The following is a 19389-nucleotide window of genomic DNA, read 5'->3' as shown; positions in this document are numbered from 1 at the left end:
CAAAACGAGTAAGTAGGCAATCTACTTCTTAGGCTAAATATACTATGATAAAGGTACTCTGGTATAACTGATTTTTGTGCGTATCGTGATACGTCATCCATCTAGGTATAATTTACCTATCGCATGTGTAACTTACTAGGTGCTTACACAAATCAGTTTAGCCCAGACTTAACTAACCACCTTTATCATCATCAAACCAAACTTCTAATTGCTGTTTCGTTCCAAAGCAACCGTATTTACTCGTACATTCTACATGCTAAACCCAATTCGCGTTTACATAAGAACGCTTGGCAAAAGTTCGTCGGCACGAAGGTCTGGCGATGGGGTTGCGATTGCAAGTTTGCACGGCGCCAAGCCTCGCCTGGCACGTCTGGGTGGGGAAAAACTGGTTATTACCGGTAATTTCTGGTAAATACCGAATAACGTTGCGTCATGCAGTTGCATGCTTGCATTTTGGCGGATGGTATGGTATTGATTGTATAGCGCTGAGATTTGGCTAGCTTGCAAATTCAACTACAGTTTGTAAACTGCAAAAATGCAGTAAAGGTTAATACCAATAAATAGCATTGGTCATTCTCTGAAACAAACTCTGTTAGTATTTATCAGAAGAACAAGAATAATGTAAAATAATTCCTACTAAAAAATATTACGTTTCCCACTTTGAATGTTTTTGCTACAAATAAAATTATTTCTTCATGCTCATACTTATTTATTATGAGAAAAGAAGGTACGTCTACAGGTATTTTCCGTATATTTCTATTCTAGGCTCTAGCATTTTGCCTTATTTCAGTAATAAATACTAGCTATGAACCCATAAAGTTTTTCATTAGTGCCATCTCTCTAAATCTACGAATAGCGTGCCTAGGCCCGCCGTAAAACCTGCGTTATAAAATAATAAAACCACAGTTTATTTTACGAATAATATTAACTTACATACTACGTAAATTTAAGTGTCGAATTCGTGACTAGCTACCATTAGGCGTTTCCTTTTAACCACCCTGTTTCACCCTCTGCCCCTCTTTCTCCCTTTTCACCCCTGGTTTTTACACCCTTGGCATTTTGGTCGCACCCAAAGTCTGGCTGATGGCGTTAGCATGTGAATAAAATGGTATGGTATGTTTAAAAACTGATTTTCGATTCGGAAAGCTTGCTAAAACTTTCCTAATACTTACTTATTATTGTGTTTCAGTGTACGGTGGTTAGTGAACCATAGAAAGATGGTATCATCTCAAGTCCATAAGTCTACTACGACGAGCTTAGTTAAGCTATACATTTAGAAATATGGTAGCATAAACAAGTATTTCTCATTACCATAAGGCGAGTAAAAATAAGTATAGAGACGTATCGATTAGTAATAATCGATTATCTCTACTTTGACCTTTTCCATATTTTTGTATCTATTAGTAGGTAAGTACTTATTCTGTAATAGAATAGGTACAGTAGGCATTCGCTTCACCTTGTTGAAGGGTAACTTAAAGCCCAAAATATCGTAGGTACTGTGAGTTAAGCTTTTATTAAGCTTGATGTCGTATCTAAGCTTTCTAACTTTGCTTGTATCTGCTATCGAATCCTGGTACTTTATCTTTACGTAAAAACTTTTTAATTCAATCTACCTACCTAAATGTAAGTACAAGAATTCAATTTTCGTAGCAAACATAAACGCAAAACATACTCGTATTTTAAAACCAAATCAGAGCAATAATTCCAGCGAGCTACAGAGCAAAAATTCCAGCGAACTACTATTTACACAGATAAATGCCACTCTAGGCAGCATTATTGGCTGTTAAATAACTTAATTTTAGGGCAAATCATAAAAAAATCAAAACAGGTGCCATTACAGGACGCACACACACCGGGAGGCCTACAATCTTCGAAGTTATTTTCATTCTTTTTGACGTCGAAGTAAAAATGATATTGACTAAAGCAGCGTTTCTTAACCTTATCGGCTAGCACCGGTTATCGTTATAGTTACGGTCAAAGTTAGGTGGTGCAGCCAACTCAGCCTTTATTATTTATGATTTATTTATGATTGTTAAATGGTCCATAGTGACTGAGTTTCTTGCGCTGCTTCTTCTCAGCACTGGCCCATTTATTGTCCCGAAGCAGTGGTATTGTTAATACTGGGACGTGTAAAAGTGTTTTTCAAAGACTACTAGCAAAAATAAAATGAGTTTTTCATGAGTTTTAAGGCTGCGGACCCCCAAACATATTCTCGTGGACCCCTGGGGGTCCCATGGGGGTCCGCAGACCACAGATTAAGAAACACTGACTAAAGTAATGTTTGTAGATGTAGTAAAGATGCAGGTGTGTATTATTTTCTAATTTTGCACCGTTTAGCTTGTCGGAATCTGTGCAAAAAGTGAAGGAGTGCATCCGCCGGTCTAATAGATCATTATTAAGCAAATTGTACGTTTGCGCGCACGCGCAGGTTTGCTCTTAATGTAAGGAATACCCTTTTTACAGCATTCGTTATTTTATTTTGCTGCACAGTAGGCTCCGCAGAACTTAGGCCGAGTTGCACCAAACTTTAACAGTAACTACATATAACCATAACCGGTGATATTTGTATGGAATTTGGCAGACTTTTGAACGTTAAAGTTAAAATAAGATAGTGCATAACCCAGCCTTACATATTAATGGTTTTTCTTCAGTTTTTAAGGACTCTACATTTGTGCTACTTTAGTAGGTATGGTTTACTTAGTTGAATAATTCAATACAGACTTACCTCAATCAAGAATTAAAATGTTAAATACCAGCCCCTACTACATGTCAGTGAAAATATACAACAAACTTCCTGAACACATAAAAACCGAACCTAACATTAAACGCTTTTCTAAAGCTCTGAGACAATATTTAATACCTAAATGTTTCTACTCAATTAACGAATATCTAACAACTGACCACCGAAAATCTCTCTAGATACTTTAATTTGTAATCTGCTTTATTTGTTATTTTTTAGCATCGAAGTATGCAATTATGTTACTTCTCATAATATTATGTATAATGAATGTATATAGCCACCTACTCTGTTGCAATACCTCCTAGGTCACTAAGTCTTAAGCCCATGTGTATGTAATTTCCACCATTACAAAAATTGTCACTTAGTACGCAATAAAGATTTGAATTTGAATTTGAATTTGCCTTTCGTATACTAATTTATGCGTCAGTGTCAAGTCTGCGATTTTTATTCTTTGAAATTTTCGTAAAATGGCTGCCGCCGCGGTGACGCCTTGTAATTAACAAATTAAAATTAAATTAGTGTTTTAAAGTGCATAAATGCACAACTTAATGGTAAAAAGTCATTCCTTGATTTTTACTTAATATGTATCTGGAGTTATTTGAACAGTATTTTCGTCTATAGGATGGCATATTTCAAAAAACAAAACTGCACTCAAGCGTGTTGTCACAGCAACCGCTGAGCACATACTAATTGAATTTCGGTCCGTGGACCTATTTACGTGCCAGAAACAGTCTAGTTGACATGTCTTCTCTAGTACGTAGTACATTATAACTCAATGTGTGTATGTAATTTCCACCATTACAAAAATTGTCACTTAGTACGCAATAAAGATTTGAATTTGAATTTTTGAATTTGATAACATTGTAAAATAAGACTTTATGACGTAAGAACTAGACTTGTCTGTTGAAAGCTACAAACGTGTAACTTATGTTACAATGTTATTCATATTGGGTACCGAATTATTTATTGAATTTCATGATCACTGGTTTCAGTCATCAAGAGCTATAGACATCATACACACCTAATTGGTAGATCATCATCATCATATCATCACCAGGTCATTTATTTTGTCTCCACTGTAGGAGCAGACCCCCTCTAATTTACCAGAGGCAAATGAAGGATTTGGTCTACACTCCCCACACTGGCCAGACGGGTTGGGAAGGCCATTCAACGTGGCACAATGAATCTTATCTCCTTCGAAATAAGACCATGCTTTAATAAAAGCATAGTGAATAGTCTTCACAAAAAATACATGTCAGAAAGAGGCAGTTCTTGTTAGAAATAATAACCTGGCTTGTTCTTTTGTAACGAATACATAATAACAATTAACATTTCAAATGGTTTAAAACAAAAGCAAGAGGCTCTGATACTGGTAGCATTTCATCGCTGAATATAAAGTAGTTATTAGCCTTTGAGCATGAAAAAGCCGTCTTTTTGTTCTAAAATATTAATTTATTTTGGTGTTACGTGAAAAAGTTATTCTTGGTGCATGTCGTTTGGTTATTCCCGTGCTACTGCACCTTAGAACTTCGATACCGCGATTCGTTTAGGCCTTGACCAAGAGGGCGAATTCGCCGCGAATGTCTTCGTGCGTAGACTTCGAGTCGAATTTTCAACTCGCGCTTGTCTTGTAGACGCAATGTATTGGCTGCTAGTATCTCGCAGCTAGCTCGTATGATTCTACGCGCGAAGACATTCGCGGCAAATTTGCTCTCCTGGACAAGGCCTAAAGACTTGATTACAAAATAGAAGTAATATTATTTACTGGAGGGAAGTCGAACCTTAACTTCTCCTATGTTCTCTTGATTTATTTTGTTGCGGGTCAGTTTAACTTTTCCCCGGGACAAGCTTGACCTTCACTGGTTGGGTTGTTAATGGCGGTCAAGCTGTAGACCCTGACTACACAGGAGTTGCAGCGGTAGGAACGAGAGGTGGGAGTAGTCCCGTTTTCTATCTTGTATCTTACATTTGTAAGAAGATCTGGCAGTGGAATGATATTTGGTAGAAGACCAATAATGAAATCTTCCAATATCTGGAAAATTTTCATTAAGAAGTGGCAGCTTATGTATTAGTTTTATGACAGATATAGATTCGTGTAAGAGACTTACGCCCGTATTCACAAACGATGCTTGCTTAAGTGAAGCAGCAAATCGAATGCACAGCGTTGAATAGAGCTCTGTGATGGGTTCGTATGTCACCCTGTGCGTCCACGCGCACTGTGAGACCTCATAGTAATGTTTGTGAATACGGGCGATAGATTCGTGTAAGAGACTCTTAATATCTCTACCTACCTATGAAGGTAGGTGTGTATGATGCAAACAGAAGCCGTTCGTGGTCGAATTAAAAGCTGTGTCGGCGCGACGCCTGCAGCCAGATTGAGGCTCTACGGTAGCTGTAGAGATGGGCGTATGATTTATCGATTATCGATATTTACCGACATTATCTACCTTTGAATATCATAGGCATGTTTTATTTGTCTTATCGATAAAAAATGTTCCCACCAAAATATTTGTCATGTAACATGGTGCCAAAACGAACCGTATGAATGATAAATTGAAGCGCGAGACTTCACCCGCACTGTGAAAAAGTTAGATCTCATGTAGAGCCAAGCTTCTAACTGCCCAAACTCTACAGTACCTATACATTACCTTAGTCATAATAATGTGACATGGCTGTTGTATGGTCGTAATCGTAATCATAATTGTTTAAAATAACTTTGGATTATTTTATTTAATCAATACCATAATGTACATAAATGCTTTGATAATTATTATACTCCCAATAAACGCAAGAACAGTTTATCACACTTCTTCATGTCATTTTAAAGAATACAAAAAAATATTATAGGCATCTACGTTACCTACGTATACATTGATAGTTTTTTTGCTTCTCAATTCATAATTTAGAGCATTATACCTGTACCTTACTAATCATTACCCAGTCTCATGTGTTTAAGTAAGCAGTGTAACATCAGTTCAAATCACCCATTGCCCGAGACGCACGCAACAATGACCGCCGCCATCTGGCTAATTTGAACGCATTAAAATCTATCGATAAGCAAAAAGACATCACTAAAGCGAGCAAATTATCGGCAGCGCGTAATAACAGGAGCGGGCCGCCAGCACGCAAGGACGTGCGAAATTGCCTGCGACACACTGCTGGACTGGATGGCGAGCGGAAAAACTAGCATCGAGTAAAAAGAAAAAAAAAACTTGGATTTTTTCAGACTTTTTTGGTTTTTTTTTTCAGACTTTTTTGGTTTTTTTTTCAGGCCTGTTTACATCCTACGTGATTCTTCCGGTTAGTTGCCTTTGAAATCATCAGAATTTGCATCGAGTAAAAAGAAAGATGCTACGAAAAATTATTAAGGTATTTTTACATCCTATCGTGATTTTTCCCGTCACTCTTCGTCTTTTCTTATTTTTCTTGCACCATTTTCAAGTCATGTTGTGGACGTCATTTGGCTTAAACGAAGAGCTTTGCTCACCGTTCTTAAAAACCGTGTGTATCACAAATAAATCAAAAAATAAACTACAAAGCTTGTAAACAAAGAGATATTGTTTTTTAATCTGCCGTATGAGATGCGCAGATGCATCCGTCGTATTAAACCGATTATCTGACTGGTTTCGACCAGTATCTTTAGGGTTCCGTAATGATAATATTTTTATAGCATTGAAAGCCGAACTTTTTGTGAAAGAACTCCCAGTAGGTGGCATTTAATATGTAGACTTTTAGATTGTGGTCCTGTTTTTTGAATTCTTAATGTTAAATTGGTAATTTAGGGTAAAGGTGCGCAAAAAGTAATAGCAGTATTCAAACGCGTCGCATTGTACCTACCGAAGTTATAAATTGACTTATTATTTCACTGGACGTCGGATCGCATCCTAAAATTGTCTACATGTCGTTTATAGCGACGGGTCACAGGATATTTAGGTTCAAAAAAGTTCGAGTAAAATGTATGTCTCTGATATTTTTTGTGCGGAACCCACTGTGCACAGTCAACTTGCACTTAACTTTCTTTTTGTAAGTCGTTGATGGAATAAGTGCGAGCGCTCGATAAAGTTGTCAATAACCTAGTGATATATTATCGAATGATACAGGCATTGTGATGGCGATCTTGCTTTACATACAAGATTGTATGATTTATTCTTGGACTAGCTGTGCCCCGCGGTGTTACCCGTGGTAAAACGTAGCCTATGTGTTAATTCAGGGTGTCAGCTAACTTCATACCAAATTTAGTTAAAATCGCTCCAGCCGTTTACACGTGAAGAAGTAAAAAACATACACACTCACAAACTTTGCCCTTTATAATATTAGTGTGATGTGATTTAAAATACGCGAATCTTTAATAATAAAAATCTCGAATAACAATAGAGATGCTGTTTCCATTTGCAAGACTAGACTTTAAAAATATATTGTCGTCTAGTTTTAGACCTATCTTTCCTTATTACAAAATAATTGAACCATGAGACCATAATTAGTTTCAGTATTTTTTCGACCTTCAATTACGGTTTTTAATCATTTTAGTTGTTATTGTTTTTTAATAACTTTGTCATTTTATCAACGATTATTTTCAAGTGTTTTAAGTGTCGTTTAGTGAATTGTAGATTAAACCAATTTCATTTTAGTTTGATGATTCAAATTGAAAAGACAGATTTCCCATGTTAGACAACAAAATACTTTCAGAAAATTCGGTAACAACTTGAGAAATCAATAGAAAGTCTAACTTCGGTAAATCCATAACATAATCGTTTCCGCTAATAACTAAGTAACTTTTCCTCGAATGTTGCCGCTACAAAATATTAATGGCACGAGCCAAACTACCTCCATTATTCCATTCCTGGAACTGGTGGTAATTTTACTGGATAGTTTTGGTTCTTTTGGGGATAATCTGAGACTTTAAAGGAAAAGGAACGTGTTCAATCTAGCAAGGCAAGGCCCAGTTCTCTGAACCGTAGTTAAAATAACCAATTGTCCAAGTTTGTTACCAATGGATACTTAAATATTAACAAAGTGTAAACTAATAAGAAAGATAAAATATTTTCTTATTTTTTTTATTGTTAAAAAAATTACCATCATCCGAAAAACTTATTCGTAAAACGTCATTTTGCTGATACTTATTTAACCACTAGTCATAAAATTTTACAATTGGTTATTTTGAGCGCGGATCAAAAAACTCGGCCTTTTACACACATTTTTGGTAACTAAAAGCGATACTAGTCACTTTTCCAACGAATAACGGAATATTTTTGGTATAATTTGTAGTGGTTTTATAGTGATTTCGTATTGTATCACCTATCACCTTACAAACGCTTGCAACTATGCGATAATCTCCCACAAAGTTCCTAGAAATCTCGTTAGTAAATTATCAGCTAGTCTTCTATAAAAACTATACAAGTGTGCGTGCTGATGGTTCTGTACATTTTCTTTGCGTTAGGCACTTGATTTCTAATAGATTGTGTAATTTTCCTAACCTGCAGTTTTACAGGTCTTAGTAATTTTAAGTAAGTTATTTTTCTAATAACATTCTAGGTACTTTTAAATAAAGAAAGGAAGAAAAAATATTTATCTCTGCACAGTATGAGGTCATAATACTCAGGAGCATATTACAATCTTTACTGTATTTATTACTTAAAAAAAATCCAAAATGGCTGCTTAAATCGCAACGGTTTTTTTATTTTTATGATTTTACTATATCTATGAACTTTGCTTCTTTGACCCAAAGCTTAAAAAAGCTTTTTTTGGTATCACCACCTGGAAGGGTCCCGTATTCTCACACCCCACGAATCTCTAAAAACCTTTTTGTGGTCTCCTAGACGGATGGGAGACGTCAACAATAATGGGAGCCGTCGTTAGCGGAGATAAAGCCCTAAGTATAATGCGGAGATTGTTGGCAACAAACTTTTTGTTCGCAGATTCGGTTCCGTGGAGAATTAACGGTGGTTAGTGCGTTTGCGCACTTTTTTGAGAACCTTGTTATGAAAGGTACAGAGTAGACATTACAATATTTGGTCACGTAAATGATACTATAGTACCTATACGAGTAAGTAGTAAAAAAGCTTCAAAGGTAAGAACTACATTTTCCTAAGTCTAATATTTTCTTTCTTTGATAGACTGAAATAATATTTTATTATGTAGGTACGAGTAGGTACTACGTAGACTATGTTAGTATCTTCCTATCTATACAAAATTTTCTCGAATGTAGAGTTTTGGGTAATTCATAAAAAGAAACCTTTTTAGTTCTTGAACATGATACTTACAAGTCTAATAACTTTTAGTTAACCTAAAACTGAACGAAATTTAATTCCATACTTTGTAGGACACATTATGGAGATTTTAAATCTAGCTAGGAGCGTAGTACATCAAAGAGCTTAAGATCCCAAACGATAGAAACATTCTAAAACGAAACTTCAACTTTAAATTTTCAAACAATTATTTTTTTGCTACACAAAATAAATTCTTCCCAAAACACTAAAAGCTTTTATTACACAAGTTAGGTACATAAAATCAACCTCCCCGACCTTTAATAGCATAAATATCCGTTAGTAGAAGCTATTGATTACAGCGCCCGATCATTATAAACAGTAAATCTGGTAACAATACCACAAAGTAAGTAGATAACTGTCCCTCTAATGCTTTGAGGGTTAAATCATGAGCGGTAGCGGGAAACGGGAATATTCCCACCGCTGCAACTCTTGTGTAGCTAGCATCTACAGCTTGACCGCCATTAAAAATCCATCCAGAGAAGTCAACTTTGTTCCGGGGGAAAGTTGAAACTGTCAATGGACCCTGGAAAGTTTAGTTTGGTCCAAAAAAGTATCATCATCAACAAGTCATTGAATCTCTACTGCAGGATACGAGTAGTCCTATTTTATGACAGCTATTCATTATGAAATTTTGCACAGAAAAGGAGAATGGGGTAGAGTGAACCTCACAGATATAGATAACCTAAATTGTATTTTCGAATGAACTATCAAACTAATATTTAACAAAAGCAAGACAAAACGTAACTTATTATTTTCCCTCAAATCAACTGAGTCTTATGCCTTTTTTGTCTTTTATAATGAGTTTTCAAATCCGGATTATTTTTATGTGCAAAATTTATGAGGTTGTACCCTGAGATTAAAAGTGGAATATTCTCTAGCTAGCTACAGACAGACAGACAGACAGACATGACGAACCTATAAGGGTTCCGTTTTTGCCATTTGGCTACGGTACTTTAGGTACCTACTATAAAAACATCTTAGGTTGGTCTAGGAAGTATTTTTCCCGGATACTCGCGACACCCACACTCGCGCGATGACGGAACGCCGCGGTGCATGCATATCTAACGCCTTTACCAAAAAGCCCATAAAAGCTTGCAAACAGACACCTTGATTGTATTTATTTCTAATATTGACATAAGTAAAATTGTTAGTACGTACGCCATCACATCAAACTAGTCTAATACCTATAGCATCTTTTGTCGTTAATATTTTACAACAAGTAGTCTGATGTAGGTACCAGAAGGCCTAGGATGCGCGCCGCGACAAGCTTTTATCACCCATTTTATCAATTTTCGCGATAAGCCCATACATGTCTCATCTAAAATCCTCGATATTTTTATCACGGCAGCCATCCTAGCCCGGCTGGTGTAATTTCCTACTACAACTTAGACCATACATAATGAGGAAGGAATAATCCGTTTCTTGTAAGACAATGAGATGGGACGCTTTATCCATCCATATGGATGTGAAATTAATAGCAACTGGATATTCACTTCCTATTCGTTTTTATTCCCAAGCTTTAAGGTTTAAATTGCAATAAGATTTCTTAAGCATAATATAAGGAACTAGACGTGCCTGCAACTAAAAAACTTCTAATGTATTTTTTTAAGAAATATGATTCAAGGCTTATAATAACTCCTTTGACATGACTACTGCTACAAAATTACGTAAGTTTGACTTATTTTTTTATACATCATCATCATCATCTCAGCCATAGGACGTCCACTGCTGAACATAGGCCTCCCCCAATGCTTTCCATGTTGTCCGGTTGGTAGCGGCCTGCGTCCAGCGCCTTCCTGCTTACCTTTCTGATTTATTATACATAGTACCTATAAACTCGTTCGTATACAATATTAAATATTGGAAGACGCAGCCTGGACAACCTCATAAAGGTAGCAGGAAGGCGCTGGATGCAGGCCGCTACCAACGGGGCGATGTGGAAATCATTGGGGGAGGCCTATATTCAGCAACGGTCGTCCTGTGGCTGAAACAATGATGATGATTTAATATCTTAACAAATTAGCAAATTGATTAAGGATGGGTTGCATCATCTTACTTTAACAAACGTCAAAAATATGTCAAACTCCATACAAAAAACACCGGTTATCGTTATAGTTTCGGTCAAAGTTAGGTGGTGCAACTCAGCCTAAGTAACTCAATTTTTTTTCTTATTTTCTGAAAAAGAAGGAACTAGTGATCTGGGGGCACGGCAGTGCCCCCGCCAAGTCGAGCGCGAAGCAAACACTGCCGTACCATCCTTTACTGGAACCATTTCGCCGCATTTTCAGGCCCCTATTTGAGAACCTCTGGATAAGACCAGAACGCAGAAATTTTCGTCATCTAGTAAGCTATAATCACATACTTAAAATCCAAAATTTCAAGTCTGTAGGTCATTTAGTTACAAAGTTAAGCGAAAGCAAAGTTTCGCATTTACGACACTCACTCACTCACTGATGATCATCAAAATAGAACTAGTACTTCCCATAAACTCAGAGAGCTGAAATTTGGTACAGAGTTAGGGTTTAATAGCCACATAAAGGGAAAACTATAAAAACTAGGAAAATCGAAGATCTGAAGTAACACCACATTCATAATACTACTCCGGCACCGTGGTGTTCGCCTCTATCGCTCACCGCTAGATGGCGCTAGCACTAGCAAGCGGTGTCCAGATTTGTTTCCTTTCTAGAGAAAGTCATCGATTAAGTTGAATGTTGTGTAATTTGCATTTCGTTGATTTCGTTTATTATATTGTAAGGTTCGCTAAGGTTATGTTATTAAAACAATTCTGTTTCGTTGTCCATTTTAAAGGTCGTTGAGTTTATTTGTGTTTAATATCGTAAAAAAATGTCGATAAAACGACGACGTTAAATAATTTTGCCACGTTCTACAAAAAGAAGTGAAATCCCACTAAAAACATTCTGTAAAAATCTAGCCAAGTCTCGATGGATCTGGAAAAAGTAATGAAATCTAGACAAAGTCGTGCCAAGTCTATGGTTCCTTACTGCGATTTCTTTATTATTATAGTGAATGTTGTGTGACTTGGCCGTTGAACAATCTTTATTAAGATAATCATACATAAGTATTATAAATACGCAGCTTTACTGAACCTACAATTGAATGGTTATTGTTGAATCAACGTTTTCCAAGTGGCAATTTTCCATCGTCAATGGGTTCTGGCGACAGATTGGTGCAATGGTGTCATGGAGCACCTGGTTTTGTCACCCTTCAACGGCCAAGTCACACAACATTAACTATAATAATAAAGAAATCGCAGTAAGGAACCATAGACTTGGCACGACTTTGTCTAGATTTCATTACTTTTTCCAGATCCATCGAGAATTGGCTAGATTTTTACAGAATGTTTTTAGTGGGATCCCTTTTTCTGATTTCTTCTTGTGTTAATGCTTCTTCTGTCTTCTTCTTGGTGGTATTGAGCACATAGAGCTGAGGCATCAGGAAATTCACGGGTATTTACACAACTCCTGTGAATTCTCCCAGTGCCAAGGAACTGTGTGCTCATTTCTTCTCTTCTCTTCTTCTTTTGTTTTTTATTCTTGAATTCTTGTGTTCTTCTATCGGTTTTGCTTTCTCTTATGATACATTACATAAGTATTACTCTAACGTTCCCTTATACGTACCTTATCTAAACTAATTCTAAAGCTACTACGAGACTACGCTTTTACGATCACGTTAACGAGCCCACAGAAATAGACGTGTTGACTGCACCACCAATCAATTAACGTACTTTTTAAAACTGTCAAAACGAGACTCTCCCATAGATTTTTATGGCAATACAAGCAAGTGATGTCACTATTTTGTCAACTGAATTAAACTACTTTTTTCAATTAGGTACAATGCAACCAAAAATCTTAATTTACAGGTAATTAAAAATTACTTTATTAAAATTTTAAGAACAGAATGGAGTGTCTTTTTAAAAAAGTTGTGACATCGAAATGTTGGGGAATGGTGTCAAATATTATATTAATCTGTTCGTGTCAAGTCCTATTGGACAGTATCATAACTTAGCGGATCTGCATTCCGTAATTTTTACGGTAGATCTGAACAAAGTGGTCGCATTATGGCGGACAATGCGGCCTTTTCAGCAAGACGCTGGTTAACCGCAAATTTCCGATGCTTATCCGACTATACCGTACGATTTCTGATCTAATTTTGATGATTTAGACCAGATTTCCGGCTCATCAAAACACTACCTTTACCGGTTACCTTTTAGGTTTACTGTTTGTTATTTTGCATCGAAAGAAGTCAATAATACTTGGAACTTCCTCTACTTGCTTCTTTTAAACTCGTTGCGGATTTGAAGATAGTTATTTATACCGATCTAGCTTTGCCCGCGGCTTGGCTCGTCTGAAATTTTGTCTGTCACAGAAAAACTTTATCGCGCGCGTCCCTGTTTCAGAAAAATAATTGGGATAAAATCTCTATACATACCAAGTTTCATCAATATCGGTTCAGTATTTTAGGCGTGAAAGCGTAACAGACAGAGAGTTAGTTAGTTCCTTCTTCGTCAAATCGTATAGTTGGCGTCTGTTCTATTGCCTTCTTTCAGGGTACTTCTCATCGCCACGGTTCTCATCGTCACCTTCGTGGCGAATTTTATTTGTNTCAAAGTTAATGTTCTAACTTATACCGTTTACGAACTATTATTGTGTGACCATCAAATTTGAGTGTAAATGAGAAGTACCCTTCAAGTCATTTCCCCTATCATGTGGGTCGTAACCATCATAGATATTGAGGAATCTGACATAACATTACCACATCGAGGAAAGGAACGTGCCCTACGAAACATGGAATACACAGTTTGGATTACGAAAAAATACCAATCAAATTGAGAACTTCCTCCGTTTTGAAGTCGATTAAAAAGAGAGTGGACATATAAATACTTAAATAACTTAATTCTATCTATTTCTCCAACGCAAAGTGAAAGTCAAGAATCAGTTCAATTGAAATTGTTCCAAGCGTAAATCACCTAGACTCCACGTTTTCGACCTTTAATTCAAATCATATCTAGAAATTATTGACTACCTACTATTTCGCAGTATCGCACGTAGGCTTACCCAGTAAATTTCAATGCGGCAGCAATTATAAGCGCTTGTTAGCAGAAATTGATAAGGCCCATTTAAAAGTCAATTACAACTACATATTAAACTAAACTTTGATAACAAATAGGAAGTAAACAGAAATATGGTTAATTTAATTATCTTTTGAGTAAAACTTCTATTGAAATTTTTACCGTATTTAAATTTTTATTTAAATATGGTGTTATGATTAACATAAAACACAATTATTTTCCTTTTTAGAGCTAAAAAACATACCAACTGAATTGAGAACCTACTCCTTTTGTTGAAGTCGATTATAAAGAGAAATTATAAGATAGAGTCAAAATTAACTAGACTTTTAACATTAAATATATGATGTCTTAAGATACAAAAATAATTTTAACTTACCTCATACGTAAGCTGCTGTGTACAGGTTCACCGCTTCTGAAACAATGAAAATAGTGTTAAAAATACAAGTAGGTAATTTTTTTAGCTAAAAATACATTTAACGTCTCTAGAAAAAAACATCAGTTAGAATTCAACCCAAGTACTTTAAGCAAGTTACGTTTCCAGTTCTAAAAACCATGTCCAAGCATACCTACCATATCTGATTCTATTAAAATCTGTTTAACCAAATTATAGACACAAATTAATACATCGTTTAGTGTAGCTCGTTTAACATTAATTATCTATGGTGATAGTGTCTCATGCATATTTATCCGCAAGTTTATAAAGTATACTCGTATATATTTAGATACCTACCTACTTATTTGATTGGTACACGTTGGTGTGGGAATCATGATTAATTGTGTCTATACCTTCGCATATTGGAAGCAAAATATTCTTGCCTTTCTGTCTATTTTTTAGGGTTTACAGCTGAATTTGATGAATTTTTGTGTAGGGATAGAGAACAACAAAGGCTACCTATTTGGATTTAACAAAGGATGTGATGTTAAAGAATCCTTATTTTATATCTTGTGAACTAGCTTGCTTCCTCTGCATTCTAAAAGTTGGAAAGACTCACGGCCGTATTCACAAACGATGCTTGCTTGTGAATCAGCAAATCGAACGCACAGCGTTAAATGGAGCTCTGTGATTAGTTCGTGTGTCACCCTGTGCGTCCACGCGTACTGGGAGACCTCATAGTAATGTTTGTAAATACGGGCCTCAATAAATTAGTTTTGATAGAGTCGAGTCGAAGCTAGGAAAAGGTTTGCTTAGTTTATAACTGGATGACGTAGTAACTAAATATTATGTACCCACATTAATAAGTGATCAACTGCCTAGAAAGCAAACCAATCGATTACCTCAAACTCACAGACCACAATGTAACTATAACAGCACACGTCAATCGACTTTCAGAACCCTTTTAACCTAATGAACCATTCCAATCACTCCCTCGTCATTTGACAAATGAATACAGCGATGACAAAGCAAGCCTGTCCAAAACTAGTTTCTTTTTTAGGGCTAAAAAACCTAGGTAAAGAAAAGGGCGACAGCTGTAATGAGGATCATTTCGATTTTTAGCTGTGAATGCAGATTTATAGGGCTAAGAAATCCTTAACCCTTTATAGGACGGCCCATACAAAGTGGCCAATAAACTGGACAGTCACTTTACGGCCGATAATTCAATGATTTTTGTAACAATGTCGAACCTTATGATCATAAACGATAGCCAATAAAGCACGCTGGCCTAGAAACGAGCCAGCGCTCAAGGACGTCGCACGCAATCAAAAATTCGCGCTCTTTTTTAAGGTGGCCTGTCAACTGGCCACTGTGCACACCCATACTAGTATTTGCTGCCATTGCAAGCAGACGATACATATTTCCGAGTGTAGTTCAATGTAAAAACATTTCTTCGTAAAGAAGATGAGTAAAATAATAATGTTATAGTATATACTTTATCATCACGTGAAAATATAGTCGAAAACCGTAAAATAAATAATACACAGTGCAAAAATTTTTGTTCTACGACAAAAATTGACGAAGTTATGGCCAAATTACTAAAAAAGTTCACTGACCGCCCGGCGCGGGGACGATGACGTCATTATATCCGATCCGAACGCTGCCGGCGTACTGCGTGGATAGAAAATATTTTTTTCTAGCCAAATTATCAGTTTTAGAGAAAAACTTGTAATGACATTTATTCATCAGAATAAAGTAAGCTATCGATAGGTAATTTTTAAAAATGGAAATTGTGAAAAATAACGCAAAAAATCCATACGCTCATACGATTCAATGGCACGCAGAGATGCGATTGGGGTCTCCGCGGTGGTATATTTGGCGATTTATTCAAATAAAGTGTACATAATAAGTGTTGTTAGAGTCATATCTTCTTTCAAGTAAAATATAAAAATGTATAAGTATTAATTTATTTACTTCTAACAATAAGGTATAACTTCTAACAATAAGACATTGCTATGAAAATCATTTCGATGTACACTTAATAAGTTAATACCTACCTGTTATTTAGTTTTTCTGAGTTAAACCTACGCACCTACCTATCTATTCGCCAGCTGCGGCGGGCCAGCTGCTGCAGGAAAGGACAGCCGCTCCGTGCTGGAAATCTATTTAATCTTAGCCTAGAAGCTGGGTATGACTACCCCGCCCCTCTCCTCTCCCCAGGTCATAAGCTGGGCATGACTGGGTATGAAACCCCCTCCATGCCAGAAATGCCAGAAACTGGGTATGACTTGATGATTATTATGTTCAATACCAACAATCATTAAGTTACACTCACCCCAACCGCGTCTCCGCATTGCATTGAATCCTATGAAAATGTGGTTTTTGGACATAGCAATACTTATTTTTCACAATTTTTATTTTTAAAAATTACTGGTCGATAGGTTACTTTATTTTGAAGAATAAATGTTATTAAAAGTTTTTTTCTAAAACTGATAGTTTAGCCGGAAAAAAATATTTTCCATCCTATTAGTACGCCGGCTGCGCTCGATTCGGATATAATGACGTCACGCGGCCTTGCGTACGTTGACTTTTAGCGGCAAAAACGGCCTATGTTTATTACTTAATATCTTCGTAAGTAATGGTCCGATTTGGATAATTCAAAAAGATATATCTTTCTTATGTCTTAAAGATTAACGTAGATACTACTTTTATTGAATTTTCTACAACAGTACTGATCCTCATTCGAAATCGCTTCGACGTGATTACTCTGTGTAAGACAGGTACGGATAAATACTAACTAGTGTTGGTATTTATCCGTACCCAGCTTGCCTCGTTTTGTTTAGAGGTGACTACGACTGCCAAAGTAATCTCCAAAGTATAAATTTTATTCTTTAACGAACCATAAAAGCCATGTATTCATTAGGCAACATTTGTTGATAAACACTGTTTATAAACTGTTCATAAACAATGTTTCATCATCTCTGTAAACAGTTTATAAACAGTCCATAAACATAGGTGATGAAACATTGTTTATGATACATGTTGCCGTGCTCCCCGCTATGAATGGAGAGCAAGTGTGGACGGCCATGTTTCAGAAACCTGTGTTTATGGTAAACTTATTTCATACTAGTCATTAACAGTTTATCAACAAATGTTGCCTAATGAATACAAGGCTTTACAGACTCTCAGGTTGATTCAAGCCTCCTAAATGGGAACGTATGAACAAAGTTAATTTACACTTACGCCCGTAGTCACAAACGATGCTTGCTTAAGTGAAGCAGCAAATCAAACGCACAGCGTTGAACAGAGCTCTGTGATTGGTTCGTGTGTTACGTCCACGCGCACTGTGAGACCGATATAGTGTCTCACTTGGAAATGAAACCCTGACCCTCCAAGTCGAACTCTCATTAGCATTACATCAAGAAGGCCATGATTTCCTTCAAAATATCTACCTAAAGTAGGTATTATTTTTTATTCATATATTGTTTTTCAGTCAACCCTAAGCCTAGGCGCAGACCTCCGATTTTTAGTTTCTTATTTCTATGAAGAATCGGCCGATATCAAATCGGTGTAATGTGCGCTTTTTCATACATGTCCTTATTGTCCATACTGATTAACAGCCCGATCCAACTATCGGCTAACTAAAAGTAGGTAGTCTGCGCCTAAGCTAAAGAAAAAACTAAAATTCTTAACATATCAGAATAGACCCCAATAGGTATCGTTAACAATCCTAATCACACGTCCCTAAAAGTCCTTGCATTTAAAATTCTACTCGATTATTATCGTCCACGAAAATAATGGATTTCGTTTGCTATACCACTTAAAATAAACCATAATCCCTAGCCGTAAAGTCTAGTATTCAACACCGTTGAACTGTTGATGCTTGGTTACCATGGCAACCGATAAGGCTGTTAAAAAAACATTACGTAAGTATACTACTCTATAAACATTAGGGTTAGTGCACACTGATTAGACCAATTTAAATGTTTGGAAAGGACACAAAAGAAATCGGACAAATACCAAATAATTAAGGAAATTGTGTTGCTGTTAACGTTTTCATGGGAAATAACGAGGTTTTAATCATCATCGATCAGTCCTTGTGGCTTCGTTTATAAAAGCAACTTATATTACGTACGTGTAGGTAAGTTTTTTATGTAATGTTTACATAGATTTTCAAAGTAAGCACAAATATGTCTAGCACTTATAAATTGTTATAACATTATTTCCTGTCAAATAGTTGATGAGTCTATCTATGAAATATTAATACTACCAGACTATTTATTGTGGTTAATAGTGGTTTACCTAAGTTCAAAAAGGGAGGGGTGACATTGACATAATTATGACGTGACAAAGCATACAAATATGACGGAGATCTGTACCTCTAGCATGAACAACTTTCGTCTTCGAATCGTTTGCGAATTCGATACTCAATCTTAGAATTAAACGATAACGTGACAATTTTGATTCTCAAAATAAGTTTCGTGCAACCACATCTCATACTAAGCTCACTTTACGACACGTTCACAAGGGCGCTGTTGTAGTTTTGAACTCGAAAGTTTTTCGTGCTAGCCGTACTGAAGTCTCGCTGACCTTTGACGTTTCAAAACCACCCTCCCGTGCCGCTCCCTTACCTCAGGCGCTGACTCAGTTAAGCGCTAGGCCTAGGGTTGCCAGGTCCAAAATCACAAAAGCCGGACTTCGTGCTTCATTTGGCCGGACACCCTAAAAGCCGGACATGTGACGGGGGGGGGGGGGTTTAATTAGTGTCAGGTCATGACTGAGTACCTACTATCATCATCGGTTGCTAACCGACATCCTGATGCGTGCGCTACATAATTATGATTCTGTGGCTCGACTTTCGCCTGGCGCGGCAACCAAATAAAAAGCCTAACAAAAGCCGGACAGGCCGGACAAGGCAATA

At 36.6% G+C, this 19389-nt stretch overlaps 1 protein-coding gene across 3 annotated transcripts in view; it reads right to left on the bottom strand.

The window, feature by feature from the left end:
• The window catches only part of LOC114359973 (apoptosis-stimulating of p53 protein 1), a 53072-nt gene that overhangs the window by 6570 nt on the left and 27113 nt on the right, over nucleotides 1-19389 (bottom strand). For 2 of the 3 annotated variants that reach the window (XM_028314518.1, XM_028314519.1), the window contains exon 4: nucleotides 14472-14507. The gene's annotated coding sequence lies outside the window, so the exon portion shown is untranslated. The remainder of the gene's footprint in view (nucleotides 1-14471; nucleotides 14508-19389) is intronic. The other variant, XM_028314520.1, reaches the window with a different exon arrangement.

Source organism: Ostrinia furnacalis, unplaced genomic scaffold, assembly GCF_004193835.3.
Source record: "Ostrinia furnacalis isolate ACB-3 unplaced genomic scaffold, ASM419383v2 OfSCF4779, whole genome shotgun sequence".
Taxonomy (NCBI): domain Eukaryota; kingdom Metazoa; phylum Arthropoda; class Insecta; order Lepidoptera; family Crambidae; genus Ostrinia; species Ostrinia furnacalis.
This window is presented reverse-complemented; position numbering and strand designations above follow the sequence as displayed.